This window comes from Dermatophagoides farinae, chromosome 6 (genome assembly GCF_024713945.1).
Source record: "Dermatophagoides farinae isolate YC_2012a chromosome 6, ASM2471394v1, whole genome shotgun sequence".
In the NCBI taxonomy this organism is placed as follows: Eukaryota; Metazoa; Arthropoda; class Arachnida; order Sarcoptiformes; family Pyroglyphidae; genus Dermatophagoides; species Dermatophagoides farinae.
The window spans coordinates 1,578,351-1,593,368 of NC_134682.1; the positions used below are offsets into that span (position 1 = coordinate 1,578,351).

Genomic DNA, 15,018 nt, shown 5'->3' on the forward strand with positions numbered 1-15,018 from the left:
AATTCTCATTCATTTCCTATCAACGACAGAATTAATGAATGATCCATATATGTGTGTGTGTGTGTCCACGACAACAATAGAAATTCTAGAATTTTTTTTTTTTTTTTGGCCAATATCGAGTGTAGGTCATTATAATGATAATTCATTACAATTCATCATTCTAGATGATTTTTTTTCCATGTTGGTCAAGTTGGCTGATTAGTTTTCATCACATGATGATGATGATGATGATGAGATATCCGGTGACAATGAATGAGTGGAATGGAATGGATGATGATGAAATTCTGGGGTTACTCTGCCGATAATTTATTATTTATTTCCATAAAAAAAACAACAATCTTGAACTATGCATCTTTTTTTTAGGTTGTTGTCCAGGGCCAGAATCAAAAAAAAAAAAAACATTCACAACTATTATGGAATTATGATTTCCGATGAACGGAATCGTATATATGATATATATTAATATTTATAAATTGCAAAATAAAATTTCCATTTTTTTTTGTTCCATTTTCACCATTTCCTCAATAGCTCACGTATTATTCATACGCGCGTAAATTGGCCAATCAAGTTTTATTTCCTTTTTTTTCTTTTTAATTTTTTTTTCTCACTCCATTCTGACTAAAACGAATTATATTCTATTAATTCTATGGAATTGAATTTTTTATTTTTCGTTTTTTTTTTTTTGAAAAAATTCTGAATATATTTCTGGTGCAAAGGAGTCTCTCTTTTTTTTTGCTACACAAATCCCGAATTAAGTTTTTTCACACTTTACGATTCTGTGTGTGTGTGTGTATCTGTGTGTGTGTGACGAACAAATTGTAACCGATTTTATTTCCATATCCGTATTCACATTCATTTTTTTTTTGCTTTCTCATTTCTTTTTGTTTTGTCTTTTCCATTTTTTTCCATAAAAAAAAATTCTGTATTCTGCACATTATTTTACACACACATGTATATATATTCACGTATGTATCTAAAATGGTATTTATTGAAATTTTGAAAGTTTTTTTGTTGTTGTTGTTGTTGTTCAATTTTTATTTCAATTTTTTTTCCACTCTGCATTTCATTCCAGAGCTACCAGTTTTGTTGTTGTTGTTGTTGTTGTTGTGTTACTGTTGTTGTTGGAGTAACAAAATGAAAACATCGGCATTTTGATCATTTTCCATCATAAAAAAAATAATTCGATTTACGTTTCTGTTTTTTTCGTTGCAATTTGGACGGATATCACCACCACCACCACTACTACACAACGAGCAAAGAGTTTATGTTAATTTTGTTTTTTCAGTCAGTCAAAAAAAAAATGAATGAATAAATTTTTTTTGTTTTTTGTTTTCAAGACAATCAGATTTTGTATTTTTGAACAAAATGTGTTATGTGGGTCATCAGCGCGCACAGAATCAAAAAAAAAATGTCGACACTTTATTGAAGAATAAGATAAATAAAGAATCGAATAACAGCAATGGAAATTAAGAAACAAAAAATAACCAAAATGAATATGATTACAAACAAGAACACAATGATGGTGATGACAACTTGAATATTTTTTTGTTTTGTTTCAAATTTCTTGTTACAGAATTTTCTGTATTGTCGTTGTGCGTAGAATTTTTTTCTGTTGTTGTTGTTGTTGTTGTTGAATAAAACGAATGAATAAATCCATGCAAAAAAAAGTGAAATAAAAAACGATGAGTGGAGATAATTCAATTTAATTTTTCTATTTTCGTTTCTTTGTTTCAAATTTTTTTTTCTCTTCATTCTTGGTAAGAATCTTGAGAATAAAATTTCATTTTGTATGAAACCAAAACAACAACAACAGCAACAATGAAAACACTGTGAAACATGATGGTAGCCATTTACATTTTCCAATTTCTTTGAATTTCATTTTCATCATCATCACCATCATCGTTTGTTACACATACATACAACAATTGTTTATATGCCAACACTGTGAAATTGAATGCAGAAAAAAAAGAAAAAAATGTTTTACCATTCAGAATATATGGGAAAACATAACTAGCGCGAAAATAAAAAAAAAAAAAAAAAGAAAATGACAAGTCAAATGATAATGCACAAACACACATACACACACAAACAGACACAAGACAAACGACTAAATGATGAGAATGAATGAATGAAAAAAATTCTAGAATCTAGAATCAAGATGGAATAAAAAAAAAGAAAAAAACTGCGACAAGATGAGATAATTCAATGAACAAGATGGAATAAAAAAAAAGTTTATGGAATAAAAAAAAAGAAAAAAACTGCGACAAGATGAGATAATTCAATGAACAAAATACATATACACACACACACACATAGCACAACTAATGAGTTTATATGAGTTTTATTAGATAAAATAAAATTTATATCCATTCACTGTGTCTGTGTGTGTGTGTGTGTGTGTGTGTGTATATCAATTTTTTTTCTGTGTTAGTTACCCAGTTCATTTTATTCTGTTGTTTATTTCATTTGTTTTTTTTTTTGGTTAAGAATGTGACTGGTTTTTCATTTTTGATTTTATTCTATTTCATTTTTTGTTGTTGTTGTTGTTGTCAAATTGGAAAATTTTCTTTCTCTTTCTTTTTTGTTTTGGATATTGATAATTGGCATGGAAACGAATGTAAACGAATGATGATGATGATTAAATTCACATACACAGCATCAAAAGTTTCAAGCTAATTAACAATGATGATGATGATGATGACAAGTATGATATAAATGATCCAATTTTCAATTGATTTGATTTGATTTGATATAATCGATTCAAGAACAAGAAAAAAAATGTAAATTTCTTCTTCTTCTTTTTATTTCAATGATGATTGAAACTCAAATCATGAATTGTTGAATTGAAACTGTTCGATCAGAGAGAGAGAGAGAGAGAGAGAGAAAAGAAAAGAATTCCTCTTAATATTTGATGATTTTCGAATGATGATGATGATGATGATGTATTCTGTGTTTTGAATAATGACTATTTCGATTATTTTTTATCGTCATCTAATATTTATTCTTGGAAAAAGAAGTAGAAAAAAAAATTTCGAATTCAGAATCGATTTTGAGTTTTTTTTTTGGCTTTAGAAAAAAAAGACGATCAGTTTTTCTTTTATATATATTTGCCAATATGTTGCTTGTCAATTTTCGATTTTTTTTTCTTTTCGCTGCTCTTCAGAAATATTTTGGTGGAAAAAAAGCTATTATTTTTCATCAAAAAACATTATCATCATCATCATGGTTGTCGCCGTCGTCGTCGTCATAGAGTTGCATTGAATAAGAACCACTTTTTTTCCACAAATCGATCAAAATTGGATGTATCAATCGTTTTTATTTCACTAGAAAATCCCGTACGGTAAAGCGAAACCATAAATGGCCAATTGTACTGACCGAATAAAAAAAAATCCAGAATCCACAATGAAATGGTTTTGATGGTTTTGGGATAAATTTTTCTTTTTCACATCAAATAATCATTGCTTCTTTGACAATTTGATTGCCATTGATCATCGGAATCAATGGAATCAGAATCATGATTCTTGTTTATTTATCATTTACAATTGTGGTTTTTTTTGTCGATCATTATCTTGGTTGGTTTTGAAAAATTCGATAATGTCAACTATGGCTAAATCTTAAAACAAACTGAGCAAGCTCAGTCTGTTTTGATTTTTGTTATTGTTGTCATAGTCATACCATAAGTTTATTATCATCATTTTATTCTTATGATGATGATAATAATAATGATTATTAATGTATTCATCTTTTGCACATTTTTTTTTTTTTTTTGGTTGTCGGGCAAATGTAGGGAGAATCCATTTTTTTGGTTGATGGATCAAAAAAACGTTTCAACAGAAAAAAATGTCGTTTTTTTAGCATCGTTATTCAATGAGAATCATTATTATCATCATCATCATCATCATTATGATGATGAATATTGCTTGCACAATACTTTAGAGACACGTTTATCCCAAAAAAAATATGGAACAAACATTTACACATTTGTATTGTATAGTGTATGATGTGATAATGAGTCTGTCTTGGTTGCTCATTAAATGGAATATATGTATGTCATCATTTTTTTAAGTTTTTTAAAAAAAAATCACATCTTTTGCATATATGCAAAAAAAAAAAAAAATTACCATCATTTCAATCATTTCTTAATAGATCGAACCACTAGTTTTTTTTCTTGCCAATGAATAAATTCATTCACAAGTCCACAATCATGAATTCATTACATCTGTTTATATATGTGTGTGTGTGTGTTTGGTGATCTTTTGATGATGGTACATTAACCATAATCAACATCGTCATCATCATCATCATTGGTTGTTTTTACCCAGTAAGTTTTTCCTGTATTTTTTTCCCGGCAATTTATGAAAGAAAAAAATTCTTGTTTTCTGACTAAACTTTTTCCTTCTTTCTGACTAATTCTTTATCATCATCATCATCATTGGCGTTCGCATGAATTCTGACAACAATCTTAATGTTTTATATATATGAATAAATAAAATAAAAATACTTGAAACCAAATGAGAATAAAACATAACATGTCAAACGACAATATATTCAGTGATGGGTGTTTTTTTAGCCAATTTTCGTTTTTCATAAAGTATTCATCCGAGAGTCTAAAAACAACACAACGACAACAATAATGATGATGATGATGGTGATGGCAACAATGGAACATAACATTTTCGGTTCCAAAGTTTTGTCGTTGTCGTTGTTGTTGTTGTTGTTGTTGTTTTTGGTTTGCATTTTCTTCAATTTTTTTTTCTTTCTCTCATCAACATTAGAAAAAATATGCATATTAATTTTTTTTTTGTTCTGGTGTTCATAATCTTGTTGTTGTTCCACACAAACACGCACAGACACACACACACACACACATTGAATATTTAAATTTTTTTGGAACGTTCCCACACACACACGCCTACACCACCAGAAGAATGTTTACTATTTGTTAGCAAGAAAGTTTTTTTTTTCTTCATAATCAAAACTCATTATCACATCAGTCATCATTCATTAATAATAGAAACAAAACAAACAAAAAACAATGAAAACAAAACACGAATCCTTTTTTTCTGCTTTACAAAAAAAATCTCAATGGAATTAAAACAAAAAAGTTGACATTCACGACAGTCTCTCCTTCTTGAAGTAAAAAGACAAAACAAAACAAAAATTCATTAATAAACAAACAAACAAAAAAAATTGAAAAATGGAAATCCAATACCTAATGCCACTGTTGATGTTCGTGAAGCAAAGCGACACAAAAACTATCAATTAAATTAACTAGTGTCAAAAGAAAATTTTTTGGATCGAAATTAAAATTCCAGAAAATCATTTAAGTGTGCTATTTGTGAATGGGTTAAATCCACACTTAATTCATGTGCATGAAAAAAATGAATTTTATTTTCAATTCACCTCCTCGAAACGAACCAATTAACATCATTATCGTTCGTAGAATTCAAATCTAAACTTAATAATGATGATGATGAACAATGTCAAACCTTCCAGGCATACCCATTTTGGCTATTAAAAAAAATATGTAAGAATATTCAACCTGTCAGAATATTTTTGCTTTTAGGCAAAAACGTTTTTCATCATCATCATCATCAGGCTTTCAACAATTTCTATTATTCTATTGATCCATCATGTTTTATGGAAAAAAAAGAATCCATTTTCAACTGTGTGATGAATGAAAATAGAAAAAAAGAACTAGGAGAATCTTTCAGAGAGAGAAAAAAAAAACATTACTTATAAACAAATATAGCATCAAATGATGTCCAATCACAACAGCGACAACAGCAATCAAAATGAATATTCGACAAGCGACAAAATATAATTCCTTTTTGTTTCATCAGATTCTTTTTCTCTGTATTCGCTTTTATCTTAATTCACTCTGTTTAGTGATTTTATTACCATTTTCTTTTTGTCTATGTCTAGTGTCTTTTTCCATAGAATTATGTGATATTTTTTTCCTGTTTTGTTCCATTTTTTTTCTGGATTTTTTTTTCACCCAATTGTCTTGTCTAGATTCGTTTTTTGTTGTTGTTGTTGAGTTTTTTTTCAATTTTTTTTTGTCCGATTCTTTATTTATACTAATTATCTTGTTATTATTGATGACAATTTGTAACAGTTTCCATTCTTCGTATTCATATATGTATGATTTGTCAGTGATGCTGATTTCCGGTTTTAAGCAAAAAAAAAAAAAAAAAAATCTTTCTCCAATTCTGCTGCTGATTATTAAATTTGTATTTTATTGTCATTTTTTTTTTTTGTTACAAATGGCTGAAAATGTCATTTTTTTTCATTGCAATTGACATTAAAAATTGTGAATTTTTTTTTCAATATTCACAATTTTCATCATATGATGATTATTTTGATTATTATGATGATGATGATGATGGTTGATGACTTTTTATTCACTGGACGATTAATGGTCATATATTTTTTTTTTTGGGCTCCGGTTTTGTCATTTCATTTCATTCCATTCCATTTCATTTATTATCTATTATGACCAAGGATTTTCTCTTCTTATTCTTCAAAAAAAACTTACAAGAATTAAATGCAATAAAAAAAATAAAATAAAATAAAATAAAAAACGAAATGAAATGAATAAAAAAATTCTTGGAATGAAACAGAAAAAAAAATTCTTTTCTTTTTTTTTTGCCACCAAAATTCTAAAATAAATGATTCTGTTTCCCCACCAACCACCCACCGCCCCCGCTCATAAGCACAGTCAATGATAATTTCTTGATTTATCCAAAACGATGATGATGATTATCATTCTTTGCATCCATGTTTTCGTTGTGTGTGTGTGTGTGTGTGTGTGTGTCATTTTTCATCGTTGAAGCAGGGGCAAAAAAAATATGGTGAATGAAAGGAAAATGATAAGAATTCACACGAATTTTTTTTTATTCTTTTGTTTGTAACGAATAGGAGGGGTGAAAAATATTAAATGAATTAAATGGATGAATGAATGAAGAAATCATTTGTCCATTGTGTGTGTGTGCGATGATCGCACTGCGATCTACATCCAATGGATGATCATTATTAGATTATATAATAGTCAGTAAACAGGGTCGGGTTTTTTTCGTTTTTTTTGGTAATGATGTTACTGTGTGTTTTTTTCATATATATCATCATCATCATCATCGTTTGTTATCATTCATATCGTTATTGTTGTTGTTGATGATGATGATGATGATGTTATTGGCATAGTTATATACCATTCTATGATCATATGATAGCCCCAAGAGAACCATCATCATCATCATCATCATCAACATAGAATCGGATAAAAAAACAAAGTTGGCCGGTCCAGTTTTTTTTTCTATTTTCATTCGCTTTAGATCATATCATCATCATCATGATATTGTTGATAGCGATAATGTTATTGTGTGATGATCATCATCATAGTTTATAACAAAACCAAAAAAAAAAAAAAAACATCGTTGATTGTATTCATCCCGAGAATAATAATAATAATAATAAAAACTTGATAATAGCGAACAAAACAAAACAAAAAAATTTCATCCTACAGCCATTTTTTTTACTTTGTTTCTGGAACAATCAAAAAAGGCCTAAGCTCTAGTCTGTGTGTGTGTGTTTGTTGCGAAAAAAATAAAGGATTTTTATATTCTCATTGTTTTTTTTATGTTAAACACAATGTACTGACTGCATATATACACACACACAGAATCAGAGATTATAAATCTGATTTACAACAACAACAACAACAACAACAACAACAGACACACAGAATGATGATTTGGTAGGCGACGAGACTGGGCGAGTATAAACCGATTCACCAATCCAAATTCTCAAAAATTCGAATGTAAAAAAAAAGTTGAAATTTTCTTTCGTTTGAATTCTTGTTTCGTTTCGTTTTTTTTTGCATTTCCAAAATTGAATGATGATGATGATGAAAAAAACTCCATAATATGCGAATATTCTACAGTTATTCTATAGTCATTGATGAAATTAGTGTTTTGAACAACAAAACATTCAACAAACCATTCCATTCGTTGAAATAAATATGGCAAATATAGATAGATTTATTTATTATATATGGATGACTGGATAACGAAGATATGTAATTTTTGTTTTCCATTCTTAAAATTTGGATTTAACATCATCATCATTCGTTCGTTCAGAGTGGTCATCTTGTTGAAAGCCATCAATTTTTTTGTTTCGTCTATCATTTCCACTGATGAAACAAAAAAAAAAGTTCGATATCGATCGATATTTCTTTCTCTCTCATTTATATTTTGCCAAAGTTTTACAGGCCACGACTGTAAACATTTCATTACATTTCATTTTTTTTTCTCGGGCATGATTATGATGATGATGATGATGATCCAAGCAAGTTTTTTAAAGAGAAAAAAAAATTCAAACAAAATAAAAACGAGATGAAAAACATGTATTTGAAACATCAAAAAAAAAATAAAAAATAATAATAATGTACTGTTGTATTTGAAGGGAGACTTTCGAGAATATTCAAAAAAAATGATGATGATGATGAACCATATCGATTTTTGTTTTGTTTTTTTTCCTATATGCATGTCGTTTTTGTTTGTTTATCTTTTTTTTTGCCTTTTGTTGACTCAAATTCATCATCAAAATGAAAATGTATTCAATGACTTTTCTTATTTTTTTTTTATTTAAAAAAACTTCAAACTCGTAAATTCATTGGATCATCCATTCGTAACAAAAGAAACCAGATGGTCAGAAATGAAAAGATTCATCGATTCTCATCGATTGATTTCCGATTTTGGAATCATCATCACGCTTAGAACAAAAGGATCATCATATTTTAATCATCATAATATTGATCATCATCACAAGTATGTGTGTGTATGTATGTATCGAATTCTTTTGATTTCGTGTATTGAAAACATAATGCGTTTTTTTTTCTTTTGTTTTTTCTTCTGTTTTTCATTCATTCATCATCTTGTAGTGATGATTAGCAAACGATGACGACGACGAATGAGTTTTATTTTTTCATTGAGAGAAAAAAATCGTCGAGTATCTTAAAGAGAAAGAACAAAAAAAAAATTCCATATCAGTACGTGCGTTTGTGTGATTGGGATATATAATATTATTTACAAACACACACACACACGCATATCACATATCACAGTAAGAATTGATCCAGAATTCTGTATATTGTTTTTTTTGTCTCAATATTCGAATGTTGATTTTTGTTTTAGGGATTCTAATTCAGTGATGTTCACCCCGACTACCACCATTAATTCTGTGATTCATGAAAATTTTATTATTATTTTTTTTTTTTTTGGTGTTTGTCAATTCATTCAAACTTTGCTGTTAATGATATGGGCAATATATCATCATTGCATTATTATGACACTGTAGTTGTCGTCGTTTTCCTCATACATTTCAAATTTATAATGGGAAATTCTTTCTCCAATTCACAATTGACTTTTTTTTCTACTAATAATTCTGAATCATCATCATACCCAACGACTACGACGACGACGACAACATGTGAATCGAGGAAAAATGATCCATTCTCAACAAGAAGAAAAATTCAATTCATTCCATTCCATTCTATTGAATTTAATTTAAATAATTCACTTTCAAAATGCAGGTACATTATACACACACACACGCATATATACACTGATTTAATTAATCTTTTATGTGTGCATGTGTGTGTGTGTGTGTGTGTCTGTGTATATTTGAGGGATACACAATTCACATGACATGTCACAATAACAAAATATTCCATCATCATTCATTCATCATTCAATTCTCTATACTCGTGTGATTCTTCTGTTGTGTTGTATTATTGAATTCATATTCTCTATTCATTCAATTCATCCTTTTCGTTCGTTTGTGTGTATGTGTAAGTTTGAGAATTGTTATAAAAAGATTTGTTGTTGTTATCATCATCATTGTTGTTGTTGTTGTTGTTATTATTCGAATGTATAACCAGACAACCAGAAAAAAAATTATTTGTTATTTGATAACACACATGACTACCAATGATTATGATGATGATGATGATGTATAATGAAATATAGAAGAATTCCATCAACAACAACGTAAAACGAATATTGATGTTTGCGGAAATTTTTTTTTTCGAAACAACAATCTATTCGAGAAATTCATAAAAAAAGCTATATAGAAAAAAGAAGATGAAAAAAAAATTATAAAATTTTTTTCGAACAAATATGGGCGTTTGTGTTGTATTCATGTGTCGATTTAACTGGTTCGTTGATTTTTTTTCTCTTTCTCTTTCACTCTTTTTGGCTGGTTTTTTTTTGTTCAAAATTGATAATTTTACAATGCTGTGTATTTATATCGATTTTGTGATTTTGTTTATACAGAAGAGAGAACGAGAGAGAGAGAAAGAGATTTTACAATTTTTTTTTCACTTCTTGTTGTGTTAGCCATACATGATGTAGAATATTCTATATCCTGTATGTGCGTGTGCTTTATAACACATACACACACACACATGGAACAAGAATTTTTTTTTTTTTTTTGATTATTATTATGACTGTTTTCGATTTACAATAAAAATGTTTTCCTCTTCTTAGCTCAAATCATCATTAGTTTTCTCTCTCTAACTACTATATACGTACTAGGCTGATTTGGTCGATGTTCCATATGTGTTTTTTTCGTTCATTCGTTCATTCGTTCGTTCATTTGTTTGTTTGTTTGTTTTTAATCCAAGAAAATTCTAAATAGAATCCTTTATTATTCTGCTTAAAACGGTTCAAATTGGTTTCGTTTGTTTCGTTCATCAAGATGATGATGTAATCATCGATGTTAACTTTTTTTCTTGTCTTTTGTTCTTGTTTGCTTCATTATTATTATTTTTTTTTTTTTGATTATATTTCATTTCATCATCACATCCATTAACAATGATGATGATGATGATGATGACAGGCTCGGCTTATATATTTAGCGAAAAAAATACAGAAGAATTAAAGTAGAAAAAAAATAAATATAAAAAAAAACGATGCGACCATTTCACAAATTATCATTAAGCATCGATGGTATGGTCATCTGTCGTATTCCCCGCGCTCGCACACACACTTTCTTTCTCTTTCTCTTTTGACACTCATTCCCTTCACCCTCATTCAATTAGATTGACTAAAAGTTAGCCTTGTCTATATATTTGTTCAAGGCAATAATCAACTAGGAAATAGGGATCGTGGTGATGAAAGAGAAAAAAAAAATCCAAGCACCCATTATCATCAACAAAATACGAACCGGTAGATGTGAAACGAAATAAACAAGACAACAAAAAAGAAAACCATTCTCTGTGTGTGTGTGTATGTCTCTTTTCCATTGAAAGCCATTTTTTTCATCGCTTCTCTTATTCATAGTGTTCATATATATGGATTGTGATCAAATAAAATTGATCACCAAATCGTTTGCCATCAACAACAATAACAGTAACAGTAACAACAACAACAACTATGATTCTAAATTCCAGGAAATAACATTCAACAACCGTGTATGAGTGCGAAAGTAATCGAAGTAAATTTTTTTTTTCAAATTTTACGGTCTTCACCACCACCATTTAGTGCTTGTGTTCCAAAACATTTGGAACATTTTTTTTTCTTTTCATTTCACTGACAAACCAATAAATGACAACAACGAAATAGAAAGACTTTTTTTAGATTTAAAATAAAAAAAAAAAAAAAAAAATTCTTGACGTCGGTGTATGACCGTCAAATGACTTGTGTCGTTATGATTATATATATATGGCGGCAATCCAGTAGTTTTTATTCGATGTCGTATGGGGCAAAAAAAAAAGAAATTAGGCAATCAATAAAATAATTAAAATGAAAAAAGTACGATTCAAAATGTGTAATGTTTTGAAAAAAAAGGAAATCACCGAGAGAAAAAAAAATCAATTATCGCCCACCGAAACGAGGCCATCATCATCATCCTCATCATCAACAACAACAACAACAACAACCATAGACCATTTGAAGGGAAAAAGAAATGGCAAAAGAATGAATAAAAAATGAAAATTCTCAATTGGGAACATCAATATATTCATTGCTTGTTGTCATTTTGATTCAATCAGAATGTTATGTACTTTTTCATTCATCACTGATGATGATGATGATGATCTTGAAACTAGATAATCGTTAAAAAAACTGTCATTTATTGAAATGTGTGCAAAAAAAAAGAATCAGAGAACGTAAATGATGTGTTTTTTTTAATATTAAATTTATCGATTCTAGCTAATTTTTTTTTCTATTTCATTCTCAATTATCAAACCACTATATATAACAACCAAGGCGTGTGAAAAGTGCATATTGAACATCCGCACCCACCCACTCACACACACACACACACACACACACACACACACACACACACACAATTAACATCATTTGATCCTAAGGCAAATAATAATAACCAGACGACTACTACAAAAAAAAACGACATGACAAAATCAAGTTCTGATTTCTAATTGCAAAATGTTTTTTCTTTCACCATTTAAACTATTCATTGTCGTTTTGTTGTTGTTATTAGTTGTGTAAATTAGATTGCCAATGAATGTTTTACACCATATTTGGTGATGCAATGCAATACCAATTCTATAGATTGAATGAATGTAATGTGATAGAGAAAGAAAGAGAGAGAGAGAGAGAAACAATGAAATTTATTAGTTCATTAAATGAAGATTAAAGGTTTTTTTTCAACAACAACAACAACAACAGAAAAACAGCATGATTCCGGTATTTTCTTTTTTTTTCATTTATCGATATTGGTACCAACCATCTACCAGCAACAACAAAAAAAAATCAACATTGCACGAATATTGTTCATCATTGAATCAAAAAAAAAAATCGTTTTTTTTCTGGTTTCACTATTCTCAATAAATGTATATACATAAAATGAAATCAAACAAAACGAATGAATGATCAAATAAACCTGGTGAATAAATGAATGAATGAATGAATTCGGCAAACATCGAAAATCGAAAATTGAATGAGCAACGGGCAAAAAAAAATTTGATCAAGTTGATCGATATTGAAATCAAATATTAAGTGAATCGCATACAAAATACTGAGAGAAAAAGAGAGAGAGAGAGAGAAAGAGATTGAAGAAAAATTCCAATCGGGCAAAAAAAAAAAGTTATTTAAAACAACAGAAACGATACTGCATAACGCTTGGCCAAAAAAAAAAAACGATCGAAACGAAAATCAAAAATCAAGCGACCGATAAAAAAAAATACGAAATGGGTGTGGCGCATTTTACATTCATCCAACAAACAGTGTATTTCATTTTTCGAGTAGAAAACAGAATTTTATTTTATTTTTTTTCACCATCGTTTCAATACAACGCCCTATTTATTCACTTTAAATTTCGGCTCATATTCATCATCGTCATCGTCATCGTCGTCATCATGTTCAGGATTGAAACTGGGGAGGGGAAAAAAATCTGAAAAGTTGAAAAGAAATGAAAATAGGCACAGTATAGTAAAATCGATTTGCCGAATCTTTCGAATGGTGGTGGTAATACAGGAGAAAGAAAGAGAAAAAAGATTATTCAATTTAGCAGCAAAAATTTTTTTGTTCATAACAAAATAATACGAATCAAGGAATGAAGACGGTCAGAAATGAAAGTGAATGTATTTGAATATTGTGTTATATCATCATCGTCGTCATCATCATCATCATCATACATATGATGATGGAATCATTATGGATGGCTGAATTTTCATTGAATTTTTTTTTCTCCCATTTTCTTTACTTGGATTTAGAGCTGAATCCTTTTTTCTATTCTCTTTTTGTTGTCCCTCTTTTTTTTTCTGCATTCTTCGATCGAATGAATCCACTGCCACTGTAAGACTGATGACAAAGTGACCTTATTCCAATTCTGCTTCTTCTTCGTCTTATTCTTCTTCTGATGCTGATGATGATATCGAATGATCAATTTTTTTTTGCAATCTTTTTGGAACTCACAAATTGAACAGATATCATATCAGATCGTATTTTTTTTTTTTTAGATGTCAAAACATACATGTAACAGGCAAAAAAAGATGGAACAAAAATGACAATATAAATTTGACACACTATATATTAATATACTAATTTGATGAAAATTTCTGGAACCGGTTTTTTTTTCAACGAAAGCAAATAAAAAAAAAATTTTTCTTCCATATTCTTAATCAATTATTCATGGGGCACTTTTTTTGAATAAAGAACAAAAATTGAGATTGAGAAAATATGAAAATTTCTACCAAAAACAAACACACACACACACACACACATCATTTTCAGTCTTTTTAGACATCCGGCCATACAACTTTGACAATGAATGAATGAATGAAGTGAACAAAGTGAATGGCTTGGGAACAAAACAAATAATAAAAAAAAAGTGAAACTGAAAAGACAAAAAAAAAAAATTTCAACCTGAACAATGTATGAATGTAGTGTACGATGTGAATGGAAAATTTTTTTTCATTTTTTTTTTCACTCTCACTTTCTCACACTCATCGCCGTTAAATAAAATTCTAATCTTTTCTGGTAGTTTTATCTAGTTACCAGTGTAGTTTTTGAGTTAAGTTTTTAACCAGGAAAAAAAAATAAATAAAAAATTCTTCAACAAGAAAAAAATTTTTTTTTCATTTCTTATTCTTTCCGTATTCTTCGTTTTCCATTGGGATTCTCCATTCAGTTTCATTCACTTCCTGCTTGTCTTTTTTTTTTGTTATTCGTTCACTCTGTCTCTCTCTCTCAACAACAAAATTCTTTTTCATCATCATCATCATTTTTGTTTTCTCTCAAGTTAGATAAAAATTCTTATGTCTTGATTTTGTTTTCAAGATTTTTTTTTATTGTTATTAAAATTAAATTTATCTCATGATTTCATTTCATTCCATTCCATTTCAACATTTCGTTTAACCGAACAGTTTTTTTTTCGGTAATTATTATTATTTTTTTTTTGTTGTCCAAGAATTTTTTTTCTGTTTGTTGTGAACAACTGGCTATATTTTTTTCTTGTTATTTATGGCTCAAAGAATTCAAATAAATTCTT

General features: G+C 28.8%; 1 long non-coding RNA gene across 1 annotated transcript; it reads left to right on the plus strand.

Annotated features, from left to right (window-relative positions):
- The first annotated feature begins 8,622 nt into the window (after positions 1 to 8,622).
- Positions 8,623 to 9,754, plus strand: LOC142597627 (uncharacterized). The gene is made up of 3 exons (XR_012832311.1): positions 8,623 to 8,842; positions 8,942 to 9,123; positions 9,195 to 9,754. It is a non-coding gene; the product is annotated as an uncharacterized LOC142597627 (long non-coding RNA).
- Positions 9,755 to 15,018: the final 5,264 nt, after the last annotated feature.